The sequence below is a fragment of the Coturnix japonica genome, chromosome 2 (assembly GCF_054131305.1).
Source record: "Coturnix japonica strain WE chromosome 2, WE-NBRP24, whole genome shotgun sequence".
Lineage (NCBI taxonomy): Eukaryota > Metazoa > Chordata > Aves > Galliformes > Phasianidae > Coturnix > Coturnix japonica.
Genome location: NC_140664.1, coordinates 65,068,538 through 65,087,954, shown reverse-complemented (window position 1 = coordinate 65,087,954; position 19,417 = coordinate 65,068,538). Strand labels below are relative to the sequence as shown.

Below are 19,417 nucleotides of genomic sequence, written 5' to 3'. Positions count from 1 at the left end.
AACTTTTTACATGGATTGCTTTAAATAGAACCTTAAAAATTCAAAGTCTTCTTTTCTAAGACCTCTCTTCTCCACTGAAGACGTTACATTTGCTACAGTGAATGTTAGAAGAGGAAAAGCCTTGGAAAGAACAGTCAAAGTCTAAGGCTTGTAGTTACGCTACCACTGCACATTTGTCTGCTATTGCAGCAGGCATTTGAATGACCTAAAACGGACATAAGCTTGATAGAACTTGAACTTAAAAGTCTATTACTGCATTAGAGATTTAAGTATGCGATAACTTATTTCAGGCTTAATTCTCTTCTCCATAGTGAAGAATCAAAAACACCTTCCACAATTTATTTCAGTAATGCTGCTTTAGGAATAATGAAAGAGCAAGGAGTCAAACTAAATTTTACGTATGTGAGATATTCTCTAAGAATTTTGTTGATGTAGGTGAACAAGTAAATATCCCTTGCACATAGGCACTTTCTACAGTTCTAGGGAACATCTTGTTATAGTTTGAGAAAGTTGATATACTTAACTATACTGTTCTGTTTATCAGGAGTATTAGAATAATTTAGAATTTTTGTAAAGCTAAGTAAATAAGACATTAATTTCAGTTCTATTACAAGGAAGGTTTCTGGTTTTTGATAAAATTTGGTGGAGTGAACTCTCCAGACTTAAAAAAAACAGATGGTAACAGAAAGGAAATAAGGTAAAGGTTCTGTCAGATGGAAAGAAGAGTTAATGTCAGAAGTTTGTCTTGCTGCACACTATAATATTGTAAGATTGAAGCAGCATGACTGGGTCAATTGGGAATTCCTCCAAGAAATGTCCCCATTCCTAAGTCGCTGTTGTTTAAATGGCTGTTCTGTCTAAAAAACCCTCTTCAGGCCAACATAAAACAAATTCATGCTAGATAGTTATTTTAGTGTAATAATTAAGAGGATTGGGTAGCAGAAATGGATGGTTCCCAAGCTCAGCCTACAAAGATAACAGCTTTCCTAGGTTCTTGGAAGGATCTGGAAAGAGCTCATGCCAGTGCTTCAGGACACTTTGTAGTACCTTTATTTCTGCTTGAGCAAGACTGACATAAATTAATTGGCTGCAGAAAGCAACTTTCCAGACCTTTCTACTGTGAATACTGAATTGTAAAGTTTTTCTTTTTTTGCCCCGAGTTTGACAATAGGACAATCTGAGCAGCAAAAATGTACTGAAACTTTGAAAACATTATCCATCCCCACAGTAAAGACATCTAGTAATTTTTCTTTTTTCCCCCCCTTTCTTTTGTCTTCTATATTTGTCTTGGCACATACTATACTGAGATTTGGTATTGCACAAGTAGGTAGTGTGATCCCTTGTGTTTTATAGTTGCTGCTATGTTAAAAGTTTTTCTTCCTCCTGTTTCAAGTCTAGTAGTTTTGGTATGTCTTGCAACATATTCCCTTCCCAAAATTGATATTGGTGTCTCCTCCTCTCCCCATATGATTAAAAATGGGGAAGAAAAGGCTGTTTTTATCTATAAACACTGGAGCATGCAGCAAATGAAAAAAGGATAAAGGATTTTCAAATAGAATTTGGTGCTTGCACCCTGGAAGCAGACATCTGCAAGCTCACAGGAAAACACTATTTAAATAGATCTGACTGTATTTAGGTCACAACAACCCCATGCATCACTACAGGCTTGTGTGACTGGGAAGCTGCACAGAAGAAAAGGACCTGGAGTTATTAGTTTACACATGGCTGAGTAAGAGCCAGCAATGTGCCCAAGTGGCCAAGAAGGCCAATGACATTCTGAAATAGTGCAGTCAGCAGGACTAGGGAGGTGATCATCCTTCCGTATTTGGCACAGGTGAGGCCATACCTTGAGTACTGCATTAGTTTTGGAACCCTCACTACAAGAGAGATGCTGAAGCCATAGCACATTTCTAAAAGGCAACAAGCTAGTGAAGGGTCTGGAACACAAGTCTTATGAGGAACGGCTGGGATTAGGGTTTGAGTCAGGAGAAGAGAAGGTTCAAGAGAGACCTTATTGCTCAGTACAACTACCTGAAAGGAGGATGTAATGTGGTGGGGATAGATCTCTTCTCTCTGGTAATTAGTAATATGAGAAGAAGATTTGGCATTAAATTTGTGTCAGGAGAGTTTCAGGCCATATATTTAATTAAAAAAAAAAATAAAAAAATTATTCTCTGAAAGAGTGGTTAAACATTGGCATAGGCTGATCAGGGAAGAGGTAGAATCAGAGTCACTGAAGGCTTTCAAGAAAGGGGTAGATATGGCACTTAGGGATGTGGATTAGCAGGCACAGTGGTGATGGTTTGTCCAACTGTCACGATGACCTTAGAATTATTAAGGTTGGAAAAGACCTCTATCATTCTATCTCCCTTTCATAATGTCCATTTATAGGTTAGGTTCCACTCTTTCAGAGCTCTTTGAATCATGTCATTGTGAACTAGAAAGTAGTCATCACGTTCCATTAGGAGAGTAACTACTAGCTCTACAAACTGACAGAGTGTTAGTTGAACTAGTCAAATCATTAATGCTTTTGTACAGCTGACATAATGAAAGCTGAGGCAAATTCCTTAAGCTGAGATGCATGCAGGATCACTAAAAAGGTGCCAGGCAATAGAAGTCACTGGACAAAGATGTAGGTTCCTTGGGGAAGAGTCATTGGTTGTACATGTTACAGAGCCAGCATGTTATGCTTAGAAAAGATAACTATAAGGAAGCACCTGGTGTCTATAAGTGCCTCTTATATTTTTGGTGTCTTGTTTGGTTAGACCCTGTGTAAAATTGCAAAATGAAGGTATAGAATAACTCATTTTGTCCTACACTTGGATCTGCCAGGTAAATTTAGCTCAAGGCATGTGCTGTTTGTTCAGTTGTCACCCCGTGAGATCATAAACAATGGAAACTGCTGTGCATTCATAGTGCTGAATTCATTTTTGTGTTCCATATCAACACATGCCAGATTGTTGATACTGTATCTGCCTGCTCCTTGGTAACTGAGTACATATCCAACAGAGGAATTAGTTACCTTTGCTCCCTACTATTTGTAAACGTACATTAATTTTCCATCCTTCACAGCCTACAAAGCAAATTCCTACCAGCAGAGTTACTTGATATATCAAGCTTGCTTATTTATCTTAATTTTCAACATCAAGGTAGCCTGTTCTGTTCTCCACACAGAAGGTACCCTCTTAATCTGAGAATAATGAAACCAGGCTCTTTTTCCTTCCAGTTTCACTGCAGTGGGTGGTCAGTAGGACTTGGAAGGGTCCTTTCCACTTTCCTTGCAGTGGGTTGGATGTCCAAGATATGACATACACCCAAGTCTCCTGGGTGGAATGGATGCTAGCTTATCTTTTCTTACTGGCGCAGTTCTATTTGACCTTCCAGCATCTCCCCTGCCCACACCAAAGGTACTGCTGCAGCTTCACCTTCAAGTGAAATTCCTTTCTCTATTGGCTTGGCTTCCTTTAACTATAACAGTCCAGTCTGGACAAATTCAGATTCTAGTATCAATACTTCTACCTCTCTGTCTTTAAATTTTGCTTCTACCTCCAATTTCTCCAACAAGTCTCAACCAATTAAAGTCTTGGTGCTCCTGGTAAATACAAGAACTGATGCGTCACCCATTATTCCTCAATTTTAAAATTTCAAAGGCTTAAGGAATCGTCTGGCTTCTGACCTGTTTGTTCATCAACAACTCTCACAATATTATAGCCATAGTTTTTTTGCATTTAACACTAAGTAGTTCCTGTGTCAACAAAACATTCTATTTCAGTTTCATCTTTCCTCAGCTTAATTATAACCAGAGGTTCTTGCTGGGGAAAATTCCTCCAGTCCCCTTCAATTCCTAGCTCCCAGAGTCAACAGGGAACAGGAAGTTTCTTAGATCTCAGCAGATAGGAACATTATCACTTCGAACATCCCTCCTCTCTACAATTAGCATACTGTTTTCTCCCCTAGCTGGGATTTCAGCTCCATGCTTACCCTGAGCACCTCTCCACAGGTCATGCAAGGTGATGGGGGCCAGTTCAGGGAGATTCTGGGTTGCAGAGAATTGCATGCAGCTCTTGCTTCAGCCAGCACCTTGTAGCCAACTCAGAACTGGTGTGAAGCAGATGAATGCTCCATCTTAAGACTAAATCCATTCTGGGATTTAGGCCCCTCTAGTCCTTGCCAGCATTATATCCCAAGCAAAAAAGAAAGAAAAACTTATACAAAGCACCACTGCTACCTGAGGCCATCACTTGGATCCTTGTGAACAATTTATTGTATTTATTTGTGCTGGGTCCCACACTTTGGCCACAATAACCCCATGCAGCACTATAGGCTTGGGGCTGAGTGGCTGGATGACTGTGAAGAGGAAAGGGACCTGACGGTGTTGGTCAATGCTCAGCCAAACATGAGCCAGCAGTGCAGCTACAAAGGCCAACAGCATCCTGGTCTGTATAAGAAATAGTGTGGCCAGCAGGAACAGAGGTAATCATCCCCCTGTACTCAGCTCTGGTGAGGCTGCATCTTGAGTACTGTGTTCAGTTTTGGGCTCCTCACTACAAGAAAGACATTGAGGCCCTGGAACGTGTCCAGAGAAGGGCAATGAAACTTGTGAGGGGTCTGGAGCACAAGTCTTACAAGGAATGATTCAGGGAGCTGGGATTGTTTAGCCTGGAGAAGAGGAGGCTCAGGGAAGGGCTCACTGAACTCTACAACTTCCTGAAGAGAGGTTGTGATGATGAGGGGCTTGGCCTCTTGTCCCAAGCAACAAACAGAACCTGAGGAAATGGTTGCAGGTTGTACCAGAAGAGGTTTAGATTGGACATAAGAAGGAACTTTTTTTCTCAGAGTGTGGTCAGGCACTGGAATGGCTGCCCGGCGAGGTGGTGGAATCACTGTCCCTGGCAGTGTTCAAGATCTGTTTGAATGGGGAGCTCCAAGATATGTTTTAGTGGTTTGCTGTAGCAACAGTAATGGGAAGATAGATAGACTAGATGACCTTGTAGGTCCTTTCCAACCTTGTGATTCTATGATTCTGTAATTTTTCTGTACTATCAAATAACACCTGCACAATTACTTCTGTATCTTTCCAATCTGGATCTTGAGTTTGAATCATCACTTCAAAGCCATTAGCTACTGGTTCAGGATCATCTATATAGATAGATGACAGTGAGTTTTCCGATTGTTTAAATCTTTACTTGAAATGGGTACCTTAACTACAACCACATCATTATTTCCAACTGCCTGCCTCAGAGGGGCTTGTAGCACAAGCTTACACCAGCTCCTCTCTGCCACCAGCTTTGTTCCCATAGTCCCACTGATTGCAGTACTTAATGTTTCTGCACAACCCCACACAGAGATCCAGTTATTTTTTTTCCAGTAACTCAGAACATATCCCAAAGGTGACATTTTCAAAATTCCCTTACCCCTAGATGATTCAGTGCTTATTTTTACAATGCATGTGGGCAAATTCTTTGTACTGTAACAAAAACAATCAGCACATAATAACAGCACAAACCAACAATCAAGTGTATTTGATGACAATTACCCCAGTGATGTCTTATTCCAATTTTGGGGATTTAATCCCTTACTCAGGCCTCTTAGCCCTACCCTGAACAACTTTCATTATGCCTGACAGATAGGCAACCAAAATACAAGGAGCCGCTAACCACCTTGGGCAACCAAAACAAGAAACAAACAAAAAAGAAACACGTTGAAACTCGCTAATCAGAGGTCTTTACTCCTGGACTCCTCAGTCCAGGGATAAAGGTCCTCCCAAGAATACCTCAGTGCCAGCTGAGCTTCTGGGATCCTATGAACCATTGATGCTCAAGAGCTCTGTCCTATCTGGGCTGACAAACTGTTACCATAAAACAGTAGATTGAGAAACTCCCTAAGACTCAAGTTGGAGTGATAGAAAGTAGGCATTCTCTAATATCAGCCCTGGATGCATGGGGGATACTCTCCTCTCATCACACATACCTTGCACAAAAATGTCTTCAGCTTACATGCATTCAGAGGTCTTCCCAGAGGTACATACACATTCCATACAGAGGTGTGTGGAAATTCATTTATTCAAGTACAAAGACTGGCAGAGCCTCATTTATCTATTCAATACAAAGACACAGACTCTTCCCATTATCAAAACAAATTGGAAGGCTGTCCACTAAGGGACTTCACAAGTTGCATCAGGGCAACTCTGCCACATGCCCTTCCTTACCTGTCCCCTCTGAACAGTTTATAGCCATTAAACTGTAGCAGTCCAGTCATGTTATCTTACCCTGCTATGCTTCCACATTAGGAAACAAATTACAGTTTCCCAGGTAGCGACTACCAGTTCCTTGTGTTTGTTATTCATGCTCCATGCATTTGTATAGAAGAAATGCTTCATTTTGCCCTTTGACTACCTCATCTTTGAGGGAACATCTTAAATAAGTTTGGCAATAATCCTCACTAGTCTCTCTTCCACCCTGTTGCTTATGAATATGACTGCCATGATTCAGGGCCTCACCACCCTGGTTTATTAATTTAAATCACAATATACCAAATCAGTCAACCTGCAAGCAAAGATTTTCCTTCCTTTCCTTCATATGTGGATACCATCTTACCCCAGTAATTTGTATTCACTGAAGTACCTTCCATGACCTTGGCAGCCAAAACCTGTCAGTGACACCAGCCACGTAATCAGGTGTTTATGCAGGTGTTAATCTGCATGTTGTATCAGTTTCTGCTCACATGCCTGTCTCTATCTGTCAAGACAGAAGAAGACTACCTGGGTCCTCATTCACTTCACTTGTGCCCCCAGGACACTGAAGTGCTGCTTGATCTTACTCAAGTCTTGCTGTACTATATGCATATAGTAATGTTGTTTAGATGCACATAACACATAAAGTGGATTTTAACTCAGAGCTGTTAGCTCAAAAAAACCCCAGACACCCAGCAAAATGGTTTGTCATGGACAAAGCACAGAATCACTTGCCAAAGTAAGAGTACAAAAGGTTGTATTAACTACACAGCACTAGTGAGAAGTGCTGTGAAGCACTAAAAAGATCTTCAAGAGGTTAGTTGGGAAACTCTGAGGAGGTCAGTTGCTTGGATACAGGCTGCTAAGAACATAGGTAGGTCACTCTGAAGGTAACATCTTCTATTTATTTTGTCGAAACTACAAGACATATACAACAACACTTCAACAGAGCAAATTCCCAGCTACAGAACATTACTTTTCTACATAGTCACCAACATTAACTATGGATTTTCACCCATAATAAACTCCAAAAAAGAAATTGTGGTTGCACCATGCAATTCTGAATGGGAATACAAAGGACCTGAAGTTTCATCACACTGGGGTAACAGATCAACACTATACTCAGATAAAGCCTGCTCTAGCTCTTGAGGATTCCCCTCATCTGAAAAGCCTGCAGGAACTGTTGAGGCTGAGTTGTTTCCTTCATTGTGCAATGGTGCAGAGCAGCCATAGTTAACATACTGTTCCCATGCCTCCGAGTCAACAGGGCTTTCAACAAAACTGATGGTGCTCTGATCAGAGTTGATTAAAAAAAAAAAAAAAATAATCTGTTTTCTGAAGGCCCAGATGTATCATCTTCAGCATGGTCCATACAACAAAGAGTAAAGTAGGGCTGCTGGCAGACTGGGCAATCTGTTTTGAATTTTGACCACTCTTGGATACAACAGAAGCAGAACACATGGCAGCAAGAATCTAGATACACAGCATTGTCAAATGTGTCCAAGCAATTGGGGCATTTAGAGTCAGGTATGGTGTTTAAGGTATGGTGTTTATTGGTGCAGCCTGCATCTTGCTAGGGTGAGCTAACAGCTGCCATCCTCAGCAAACAGGCTGTGGAAGCTGTGTTCTTTCACAGCCTCCTTTCAAATACCTGGTCTCCCACTGCAGAGTTGCCAGCTGTTTGCTATCATCCACAAAACCTCCAGAGCAGCAGAAGAGAGAAGTCCCATGCATGCTGCACTCGTACAAGGCTGCACCAGTGTAGCTGCTCCTCAGCTGCTATTATGGAGTCATTCCTCAAACTCACTACCTACTGTACTTCCCTGTGCTAACATTTACTGTTTGGTCTCCATAAGCATTCAGCTGATGTTGATGAATATTGGACCGATGCAATTTTTTTCCACGTGGAAGGAATTCAGTGACACATTATGTACTTCCATTTCAGATGCCATTTTGTTGGACTACCCTTCTGCAGCCATCTGGCAACCAAGTTTAACATAACATTGTTGAGAAGGTTCAACCACTAACATCCTCCTCTGATACCGTAACATAATAGAAAACACAACAATAACTGCAGATCAGCAAGAACCCAGGCTGCAGTAAGCAAGAATTTGCTCAAACACAACAGCAGCAAGCACAAATTAAATAAATAAATGGGGGAAAGAAGCTACTTACTTTCATAACACCTCAAGCAGGTAAGAATCCATAGAGACGTCTTTGCTTCCACTGCCAACCCTTAAATTAGTCCTGACAAGGGACGGATCCTAGCTCTATGCCTTCCAGTCACTCAGGTACATTGCATGCACCTGAACTGCCCTGGGTTTGCCCTGCCTTCCTACCAGGTGCTCAATCACTGTTTCAAGCTGTGACTTAGCATTTCCACTACAGATGCTATCAGCTAATGTAATAAAATAGGAGGTATTACTTTCAGAGCAGCCCTTGTGCATGCACTGGGTGGTATGTAATCACTGGACTAAGTGAACAGTCAGGGGTTAGAGTATATAGCCACAGACTATGTGGGTGATTCCCAATAAAAAGTCCCCTGCATGTTTTTCTGGGGTAGGTCCTGTTTTCCTGTGTAGAGGGAAGAGGTAGTAGAAGAGGAATACATCATTTGGCAGCTGCCATAGAAAAGGCAGTCATCAGTGCCAGAAGTACACAAGGAGTAATGCACTGAAGCTTAATAAGCCATGTGAAGGCATTTTCTTTCTCTGTCTTCTTGAGCCTTTTGTAGCCACTTGCAACAAGGTTTGTATGTTCTATGCTAAATTTCCATTCTCATCACACTCAGCGTATGATGCATGAAATTTGATTCTTCGTTGCCTCCCATCATAAGTTTTGAAGGACTGTGCAACTGATCCCTGTGTGCAGAACTTCTGATGAGGTCTCCTGAGAGAAACTGAGTTATAGGAACAGCAACTGTATTATTTTTCATTTAGATTTTTTTTTTCTTACAATTGTGTTAAGTACAGCTTGGCTTACCTCACTCACTACCACCAGGTTTGAGTTGAAAGTGTCTTCTTGATCTTGAACGTTTTTCTGGGATGTAGTAGCTTGCATAGGTTACACACAATATCTGTCATGCAATGCATTAGTGCCTTCACTTTTAAACTTGCAAAATGTAGTATTTTTTACTGTAGTTTCATCCTAATGCTTTTTTGTTTCTTACAAGAAAAATGAAAAAGAGGAGCAGTTTTAGGAAACTCAAGCATAGCAAAAAGTTTATGAGATACTGCTAAGTACCGGGACCATATCACAGGTCATTAAGTACTGGATGACAAGAATAATTGCATATATGCTACTCACTGTAGCATATAAAATGAACTAGCCTTAAAAATTTTGTACTCCTGGCATGCCTATATTAAACTCTAGTGAGCAAAGCAGATGTGCCCTTACTTCTGCCTTGCAAGCAGATAGACTGCAAAAATACGATTAATTTTTAGGAAAATGTGGACATTAGTAAAAGGAGAATATGTTGTAGATAAGGCGCAAGAAGCTTGTCTTTCTGTGTTTCATAAAGAATCAGAGCACCAAATGATAATCAGATAAGTGACAAATTTTCCTTAGCACACTTTCAGTATGGAGTGGATCAATCATATTGTTTAATGAGATTTTGTATTTCTCTTTTGATATCATATCAATTGAATGTTTCTGAAGATTACTGTAGATTGTTATTTCATATTGCTGCACCTGCAATATACCACCAGTGTGTTTGATCAGTTGTTAGATTTTACATTATCTTTTTGACTACCACAAACATTGTGTTTCATACCAGGAAGTTGGTGATGGAAAACAGGCCATGTGGGTTGATTCCTAGAATGTTTATTATGGGGTTAGATGTGCCCAGTCAGTGCGGTGGCTTACAAAAATATGAAACTGAAACTTAGGGCCCAGAGTTGACATGTTCAGGGATAGTTCTGTAAGCATGAACCAAATGAGATGAATATGACTTGTACAGCATTGTAGATGTAAGGATTTGTTTTATTAAATATGAAAGAAAACTGTAAAGCCTGTTTACTGTTGAACTTTTTTTTTTTCATGTTGCAATTGAAAACTTCAGCACTGTTAATTTTTTTTTTATTTTTATTTTTTTAACTGTTTGGTCATGGAAATAATTTTGTGACCTGAATTCCTGACTAAATTTGAAATTATTTCTATCTTTTAAGATTAAGCTAACATTTGAGCCAGGTAGCTTCCTAGCAATCTTCTTCCAAACAGAATTCCAGGAATTGCCTGACTTGCAGATGCATACAGAAGTATCCCTGAAAGAAAACTCGGTAAACTGCTTATGTAAGAAACTAGTGCAAATTTTGGCAGTATGCTGAGGTACTGTCTATCTTTTACATAGTTTTCTAGTTGCAGAACAATCCAGAAACCGCAAATTTTCTGTTCTCCTGAGGGAACTGACTGCTTTGCTTTATGTTGGATTTAAAAAAGTCATGAAATATTCTCTATCTGGATGGATTTTTATATTATTTCTATAAAGTACTTTTCTCCCTGTATTTATTTTACAGCTTTCCATTCTAAAATACTCTAGCTGAAAGGTAAAAGTTTACTGCATTTGTTACCACAGAAAGAGATCTTACTGAAGAAAAGTAAAATTTTACTGCAGCAAAGTAAGTTTTTCACAAAGAATAGTGAGCCTGTAGCACAAATTGGGGTTTAGAGGTTGTTGTTCATGCCAGAATGCTGAACTGCTAGGGTGACATTTATGAAGGAATGTAAATTCTTATGCTACTGTTGTGTTACATAGCTTAAAGCTATTACAGAATCTCCAAATAAATGATTATTTTGTGATTTCTAACACTGAAGTCAGATTACAGATTTGTATTAAGTGACCTGCTTTAGAAGAATGTTCTTGGTGTTCTTAAAGTGCAACAGTAGCCTATTTTGATTAGGAGTTTAGAAATTCCTTTCACACAGTAGGTTCCTTGATTGAACAGTGTGCATCTGAGATGAACGTTTAACTTAGTCACTGACTACATCTTTGTGCAGTGTCATACATGTATAAAGCTCTTTAAATGTAGACACAGATTTCCCCTCACCTTCTGTATTCTCCTCCATTACTATCAAAGGGTAGAAGAGAGGAATTCAGAATGCAGAAATGCTAAGTGGAGATTTAAACATGCAAGAATATACTATTTGTCAAAGCTGTGAGTTATAAAATGTAAAGAACATGCATTTATGCTAAGCTAACGCTGCAGCAGCAAAACCACATATTTAACTTCCTGAACTTTTACATAGTGTTCCAAGTGGCATGCAAAAGCAATTTTTTTTTTTTCTTTTGGCTATTGCCACTTATTTGTAATAACGTGTTCATCTGAAAGCAGACATACTCATATACATGAAGTGTTTCCAAAGTTCAAGTATTTAATAGTCATCTGTCAGAGTGCTAAATCACATAACAGTAGAAATGTATTTATTTATTAAATATAAGAATTTCTGCTTTCTGCTCTTGTACTTCTTGGAGTTCAGGCTTTAAAAATTTTGCTTTAAAGTCTGCAGCTGATGGTAATAATTTTTGTTTTTTTTTTTTAATGACCACTGAAATTTTTGGGTAGCCTGATTTGATGGAGTAATTCATGAAGTGGGACTTAAAAAAAAAACCAAAAAAATTCTGAGGCTTTAAAAGTGCTTTTTTAAAAACCTTGTGAGGCTTTAAAGGTACTGATTGTGTGCACTTATGCACTGCTGATTAAGAGCCTGATTCAATTCTCAGAGTTTCTTGGCTTTATTTAGAGATATGTGTGCTGTATTTTCTCATGACCTGTAGTGTAGGATGACACACATGGTTAGTTAGGAGAAAGTGTGTTTTAGGAAGAGTGAGATGATTTAAGAGATTTGTAGCATGTGTTCCCACTTGGCAGAAAATAAGTAGTTTAAGATGTGATTCTGAACAAGGACTTTTTATTATATCTGACTTTTAAATATTCCTGGATCTTTCAATGCAATATCACATAGCTTTATTCAAATTAGAAAGTATGCGCATCTGTGACCTATCTTTATCTTTTGCTTGATTATTGTTTGTTATATTGCTGTCTCTCAGTAAATAACATATCTGTATTTGAATACCATTGCCTTCCAAATACTATATTCTATATGCCTATTGCCACAATGTAATGCTCTGCAAAGAACAGACTAAGATTTGTGCTTTGAAGCTCAGTTCTCAGTAAAGTGTGTGTTCCTGCTTTGGATTCACATCCATGAATTTGATTTTGGATCTTTAGCTGCTGAAAATAAGCTAGCAAGATGTCAAGATAGTCACTGTTTGTTTACTCAGGGTCCTAGATAAAGGAAAGATGATAAGATCTTTTCTCTCTAATGATGTGCACACACTCCTCAGGTGAGGCCACATTTATCTGCTATTAGCATAATCTGTAATAGGCATCTCAGTCCTATTAATCAAATTCCACATTGCTTCTGTGAATATTCATGTATTTATTTTAAATGCAAAGAACTTGTATTTCTTAACTACTCTGCTCTTTAGCTGTTTTGTATGGCATCTAAGATTGTGCAACTGGTAGAAGCTGTGATCCAGCAAGTAGAGGACAGTGTCAGTTGGTGGAAACCATAAAACCTGGAGTTCATCTTTCTTGAACTACCTCAAGAAAGCGGTATTTTTTTTGTGTGTTTAAACAGCTTACAAGTCAATGCTTTAAGAACTGTACTTGTACAAACATGCACATAAGGAACCCGTGGCATTAGACAGCAGCTAAGCTGGGATTTGGAGGATCATACTGGAACCTGAGATGCTGAGCTGAAGTACTTAGGATGGTGAAGACCCCTAAAGAGCCTGTGTGTTTTTTGCTTTACCTCTGTACTACTTTGCATGTGGCTGTCCACAGCTCTAAGCTCACTGTTTTCCTGTAGCAGCCAAGGCTGACTGAACAATATCATATAGGTTGATGTTCACTTCTGCAACTCTAGGCCTTACACTTCAGCTCAAAGCTACCGGGTTGGAGCGTTCACATCGGCCCAAAGACCCTCCGCCCCCAGACTACATACCTCTTGGGTGACGGGGTCCAGCCTGTCCCGGGGCCCCAAAGGGGGTCGCGCTAAATAGTAAGGCGGAAGGAACTAGATTTCTCGTAGTATACAGTGGAACATCAGGTGAGCCTCGTGTGCTGGGGCTACTCCGCGCCCCCCCGCCCCCAAGCTGAGAGCAGCGCGACGCGCCTTCTCCACGCCTCCTCAGCCCTAACCGAGGCGGTAAAGGTTTCTCCACGGCGGGCGGGACTGTAGGAAATAAAAAACAAGTGTGTGCGGCGCAGGGGGAGGAGGATTAGTTCTGCCGTACAGCTTCCCCCGCCGGCTCGGGGGCCGCTACAGAGCCGGGGAAGTGAGGTAAAAACTTGGGCGGTTGTTGAGAATGCCGTTCGTGTGCTCCGCAGCTGTGGCGGCGCGGGGCATATTGTTCCGGCGGGGCGGAGGAGCTCGCCGCTGTGCGGAGCTTTCAGTAGCACGGGGGGGGCTCGTCGCCGCCTCGGTGGGCCGTGGTATCTTCGGGGGAGGACGGGGGGGAGGAACTGTTTCCTGTGCCGGACAGGGGAGTCTTTGCCCCGAGGGTCACGGTGGGGTGGAAATTCTCCTCGGCGCTAGTCGACCGAGTCCGCCGCCTCCCGGGGCCTGTCCTGGGGCCTGCTTGTCTCTGGTAGCGCGGACCGGGCGGGAGGCGAGACTCGAGGGGAAGGAGTTACTGGGCGGGGACAGGTGAGAGTGTTAGAAATCTCGGCCCTGTGGGGAAGAGGGTTCAAGGGTTCCCGTTGCGGAGAGTGCAAAGGTAGTAATGAGCCGCAGCGGGCGCTGAGGCGCCGCGGGCAGGGCGGGATGGCGGAAGTGGGCCCGGAGGCGTGTCGTGTCCCGGCCGCATACCGCCGGAGAGCCGTGAGGGTGATCGTGCGTTTGGTTAACCGGGATGGGTCTCAGCGCAGAGTAGCTTAGCGGCAAGGCATGTATCTCTCACCTGTAAAGTTACTGAAATCTACAGGCTGCTGGGGGTAGGGGAGGTGATTTTGACCACTGTGGGGGCGGGTGAAACATCTGTGTGGCAGCCTTTTAGGGTTCATTTCTCGGTTAGCGTTTCACGGGTTGTAGTCATCTGTGAATCTGTGTCGAAACAGTCATAAAGCGATTGTAGCAGAATGTTTTGGTGTCTGCTGAGTGGTGTAGCTTGTCTTTGGTTCTAACGTCTCCCGATGGCAAACTTGTCGCTGTTTGCAGTGTTTCTCTGTCAATACTTGAAACTATCAGCTGTTTTATAGAAGGGAAAGTACAGATTCTATAACTATCAAGAGGAATTTTTCAATGTTTAGGATCCTTGTTTTGGAATCTCTTTGGATAGTTCGTACACTGGAGTCATAATCTTCAAAATAGTCTTATTCTGAGTGGTGAGGAATTGTGCCACAACAAAGTTTTACATTCCCAGGCCTGTGATTATAGCATTTTGTATAATATGCTAAAAAAAAATATGCTAAACCGTACATTATTATCTGCAAATACAGTGTTTACATTCTATTAAGTAAGAAATTAATACAGGCAATACATGTATGACGGAGACTTTGTCTGGCTTTTTTCTGATGGTTTGATTGGAAACTTCTGGGTATTGCTGAATACTGTGACTGAATACAGATGTCTCAAGTTGGCTGATTTTTAAAAGAAACTGCTGCAGAAAGTTAGTTAAATTTATTGTATAGATGACCAAATGGGGCTTTTTCTGAAACCAATGAGATTCTTGATGACTTTGAAGTTGTAAAATAGAGCCTCTGAGGTACTGCAAATAGTGGCCTTTTCATCTTAAGTAGACAGAAGACTTTTTGTAATTTATTCTAATTAAATTGATCACTTCTTGTAACTAATGTTTGTTGGAAGGCTTAATCAGTCATTTAATTGGGTGGTGGTACAGGTACTAATGGCTTAGTACTGCATTGCTGAGAGTGTTCCACGCATTAAATTAAAACATTCAGTTTTTTAATATATGATTGTATGCCATGAGAAACAATTTGTTTAGAGCAGGCAGCAGCTACAAATGGTTTAGTCAGTGTTTTTTTTTTTGTTTTTTTTTTTTTTCCATCTTTTTTCTTCCACTTTCTGACTTGATCCAAAATACCTGTCTGCAGTTTGTACTTGGTTTTTCTAAATAACTTCAATACTTTGGGGGTATAATTACTGCAGGCATTAGCTTCTCTGTCTTGCTTTTGTTTCCTGATCATGTGGAAATTTATCTGGGCACAAAAATAGGGACTGTTTCTCTGGTAGTGCTGTTTGTAGGCTGGCTATGAGCGCATCCTTAAATGTATTAAGAGATGGTCTCCCTTTGACCACGAGTTTTATGGCTAGAAGAAAATGCAGTATCACTGTGATTCTGAATAGTGCAGAATACTGTAAGAATGTGTTATTTTTGGATCTGACAAGCTGATAAAGATTTTCTTCATCGCTTCTGTGTCCAACTTTTCTTGAAATTGCCATACTGGTAGAGAATGAAGAAGTACTTTGTTTTGCATCAGTGAGGGTTATTTGAGTAAAACATTATTAGTATAATTACTTGTGTGTCTCCAAACCGCAGATGGAAACCAAAATAGCAAGCAGTGTTAAAATGGAAGAACAGACATAATGAAAGAAAAACAAACATGGTGAATCATTTGCAATGCAAGGAAAGTCAGCTTAGAAGTCACTAAACGTACAGCAGGAAATAAAAGGTTGGCTAGACATTGAAATGTAGGGCCCCCTGTCCTGCTTTATTCCTAATGAGAATTTCTAGTAAAGTTTTTCTGGCTGCCACTTCAATGATAAAGTTGTTACTCATTTGTATGCTGGTCCTGAGCCTCACTGACTATCTCCTGAGAATGAGCAATTCTTGTCATAGCAATGAATACTGAATGTGCCCTATGCATCAGCTTTCCAAAACTTCTCAGAGACCTGAAGCATTAATTCTTTCTTGGAGGGGGGTTGGAAGAAATCTAAAAGTTATTGAGATGGTTTGCATGTTGCTGTTTGTTATATTTTTCTTTTGTGAAAAAGGCCATGTATGTTCTGCAACTATATTTGCTAAAAGTACAGATTTTGGCTGCACTTTTTACCCATCAAGTGCAATCTGAAGTAATGCATGTCTAATGATTGCTTATTTTGAGTCATTAAGTAGAGTTGGGAAGTTCACAATGGAGCGTTTGTCCAGATGTTAAGTACGTTAAGTACTTGTTTAACTCATGTTGATAGTGTTAGAATTAAAATGTATTGCTTGTGTGAAATAGCACTGTGGAACAAAGCATGTTGTTTCCTGCTAAGGTGGGTTGATAGGCCAAGCCTGACTGACATCAATGGAGGAAAGCCTAGGGAAGGAAGAACCTTTGCAAGTCATCTGCTCTTAGTATATGGGCCTCCTGTGCAAAGGACTCAGTTACAGAACTGAAGCATGCAGAAGTTACCAAGTCTGAATGACAGAGTTTGTATAACAACTACACCTGAGCTATTCCTAAAGAACCTTATCTTGGAAAATCTCTTGATGCAGGCTCTGAATGTGAAGGAAAATATGTGTGACAGAAGAGGCTGGGAACAATGAGCTGTTTTTTTTCTTTCTTCTTTTCTTTTTCCTGCTTGTTTGTTTCTCTTGGCTTCAGTACCTCTGTGGCTGAAAGGAGGAGGTGTGCAGGTGACTGTATTCTCTTCTGAATGTCAGTTCAGACCTTGAAAATTGCTTAATTGTTTCTTATGGCACAGGCCTGTATGAGGGCAGGGGTTTTCATGCATGTATTAGCAGGTGTTTGGCAGCAAATTATTTTAGCAAGTATGAGGTGGGGGGAAGCAGGTATCCTGGAATTGTCAGTTTTAGCAGGCCAGTGTTCCTAAAGTTAGGCCTGCTATGTGAATGAAAACTGGCTTTTAGAAAAGCAACCTGGAAGATATATTATACCTGGGAATAGAGCAGTCTACTACCCTGCCTCATGTAATGACAGGAGTATACTTCATTGTATTCATTTTATCTGTGTTTGCTAAATGAGAAAGCAAGGAGGTTGGGTTAAGATCATAGATTAAATTATCTTTATACCAGTGTGGGAGAGTCTGTGGTGACAATGGTAAAGCACTTTATGAGACCCCCATCGCCTATTCCCTTTTGACCTACTGTATTTGGTTATCTGTTCTATTAATGTATTTTACCGTGCAACTATGCTTTCAAAGTTGGTAATATTGTGTAATTTAAAAATAGAACTGGACCTTCACATTCAGGTCTTTGTAAGCTCAGTGAGGGTTATAGTTAAGTGCTTGGTATATTAAGGCAGAATTTCTGTAGTCTACGTTTCACACCGTAGTGCCACTAACACAATATTAACTTAGATTAGCTTCTCGGGGACTAAGGGGTTCACCTTTTCTTCCTTCCCTACTGCCCCAGCATATGTTACTATTTAATTATCCTAAGGGTACAGATCTGAGTGGCTGCCAGAACTGAGATAACAAATTGCTGGAGCATAAGGTGATAAATTGATTTGCTGTGTATTAGTGAGTAGTGAGGAAGTTAAGTGGCCTTGGAGTCAGAAAATATGCTGTTAAAGAACTACAGAGTAGTTGTAAGCTGAAGTGACATGCTTCAAACTTTGGGGATAGCAGAAAGAGCTTGTTTGATACATTTGGGTATGTGTCTAATTTTTTTTTTTTTATTTTTGGGTAATGGCAAAGATTGTACTCTGAATACCATTATTCTATTAAGCTTACATTTCAGGAGGTCCTTTTAGACTGAGCTTTTAAAACTGTTTTAATCTATCATTCTGCATTGATTTTCTGAAAGACAGAGGTCGTAACGATATCTTCAAGCAATCTATCTTCCTAGAAACAAACAAGAGTAGAGCTGAGGGCATCTGGGTTTTCTTCTGAGTTCACTGGGAGATCTGTGCTAGTGGATACAATGAAAAAGCAAACAGTAATGACTTCAATCTATATTTCAATTAAAATAAACTTTCAAAACTAGGTGAAGCATCCTATAACAAGCTGCTATCCCTAGTAGTCAGTGTCCTGAAAATAGTCTGTTAGAGCAAAGAACGTCTTTGTAGGTACAGTATGCTGGTACAACTGGGAGAATTTCTTGAATATTTGGTTCAAAGTTTGTTTACCTTGAATATCTAAGCCTTTCTATACTGCTACAGTGTTAGCAATCTAAATGTATTTGTGTTATGGTTTAACATGGCAGGAAGCTCAGCACCACACAGTTGTTTGCTCTTTCCCTCTCTTCCCAGTAGGATGGGGGAGGGAATAGGGGGAAAAACAGTAGAACTCATTGGCTGCTCACCCGACTGATGGCAAGCTAGCCCCCCTAGCAGCAGAAGAAGGGGGTGGGAGGGCACCTGGCTCTTAGAACTTTTCCAGCTTGATGTGGTATGATATGGAATATCCCTTTTGCCACTTTAAGTTGGCTGTCCTACTTCTGTTTCTCTCCCAGCTCCTTGGGCCCTTTACTGTGAATGGTCTTGAGTCTATAAAATATTGCTTGGCAGCAAGTATAAATGTTGGTGTGCTATCAAGATTGTTTTTCTCCTAGAACCAAAACATAACATCATACCAGATGTGCTGAAAAAACTAATTCTGTCCCACCTGAAACTAAGACAGTTTGATTATTTTCCAGATCAATGACACTGTATTTTCACCAAGTTAGTTGATTATTTTGATTTCTTTTTGAATTTTAGGTGCCATGATTTTGGTTGCAAAGTGTTAGAGTTTAATGAAGGAGGAATCTCATTAGAAACATAGCCATTTGCTATTAGCAGTTTTAATTGTTAAGAGTTTTTGTCGTTAAAATGAATTTGAGTTAGGAGATTAAAAAAGAAAAAAAAAAGAGAATTCATAACCTATTTCTGCAGCTTCTGGAAAATCTAGCATATCCATTTACAATTTCAAGGGATTTGGATATGTAAGACTAAGCTCCATTGTGAGGGTGTAGGTTTTAAGTGGGGGGCTGTGTTCTAACAGAGAAGTTTGTAGATGAATCTATGTTGTGTGAACTCTATTGGCATTATTCTGTTTGTTAATAGCTTGTCAATAATTTGTTAATGTTTCTGGAAGTACTACTTTTTTTTTTTTAACTAAGATTATAAGCATGTAAAATGTATAATTTATTTTAGCTGCTCTTGCTCTTTGGTTGTAGTTTGTAGAAAGGAAAACTATATTTTTCAGATGTGAGCAATACATCTATTTGTTTTAGAA

At 40.2% G+C, this 19,417-nt stretch overlaps 1 protein-coding gene across 34 annotated transcripts in view; it reads left to right on the top strand.

Annotated features, from left to right (window-relative positions):
- The window catches only part of TNS3 (tensin 3), a 176,420-nt gene that overhangs the window by 11,587 nt on the left and 145,416 nt on the right, over nt 1-19,417 (top strand). For 4 of the 34 annotated variants that reach the window (XM_015854828.3, XM_085540042.1, XM_015854832.3 and 1 more), the window contains exon 1: nt 13,435-13,576. The exons of 12 other annotated variants lie outside the window; for them this stretch is intronic. The gene's annotated coding sequence lies outside the window, so the exon portion shown is untranslated. Of the gene's footprint in view, nt 1-8,177; nt 8,428-13,256; nt 13,343-13,399; nt 13,577-13,613; nt 13,943-13,971; nt 14,181-19,417 lie in introns of those variants that run through there. 18 more of the 34 variants (XM_085540033.1, XM_085540031.1, XM_085540048.1 and 15 more) reach the window with 10 other exon arrangements.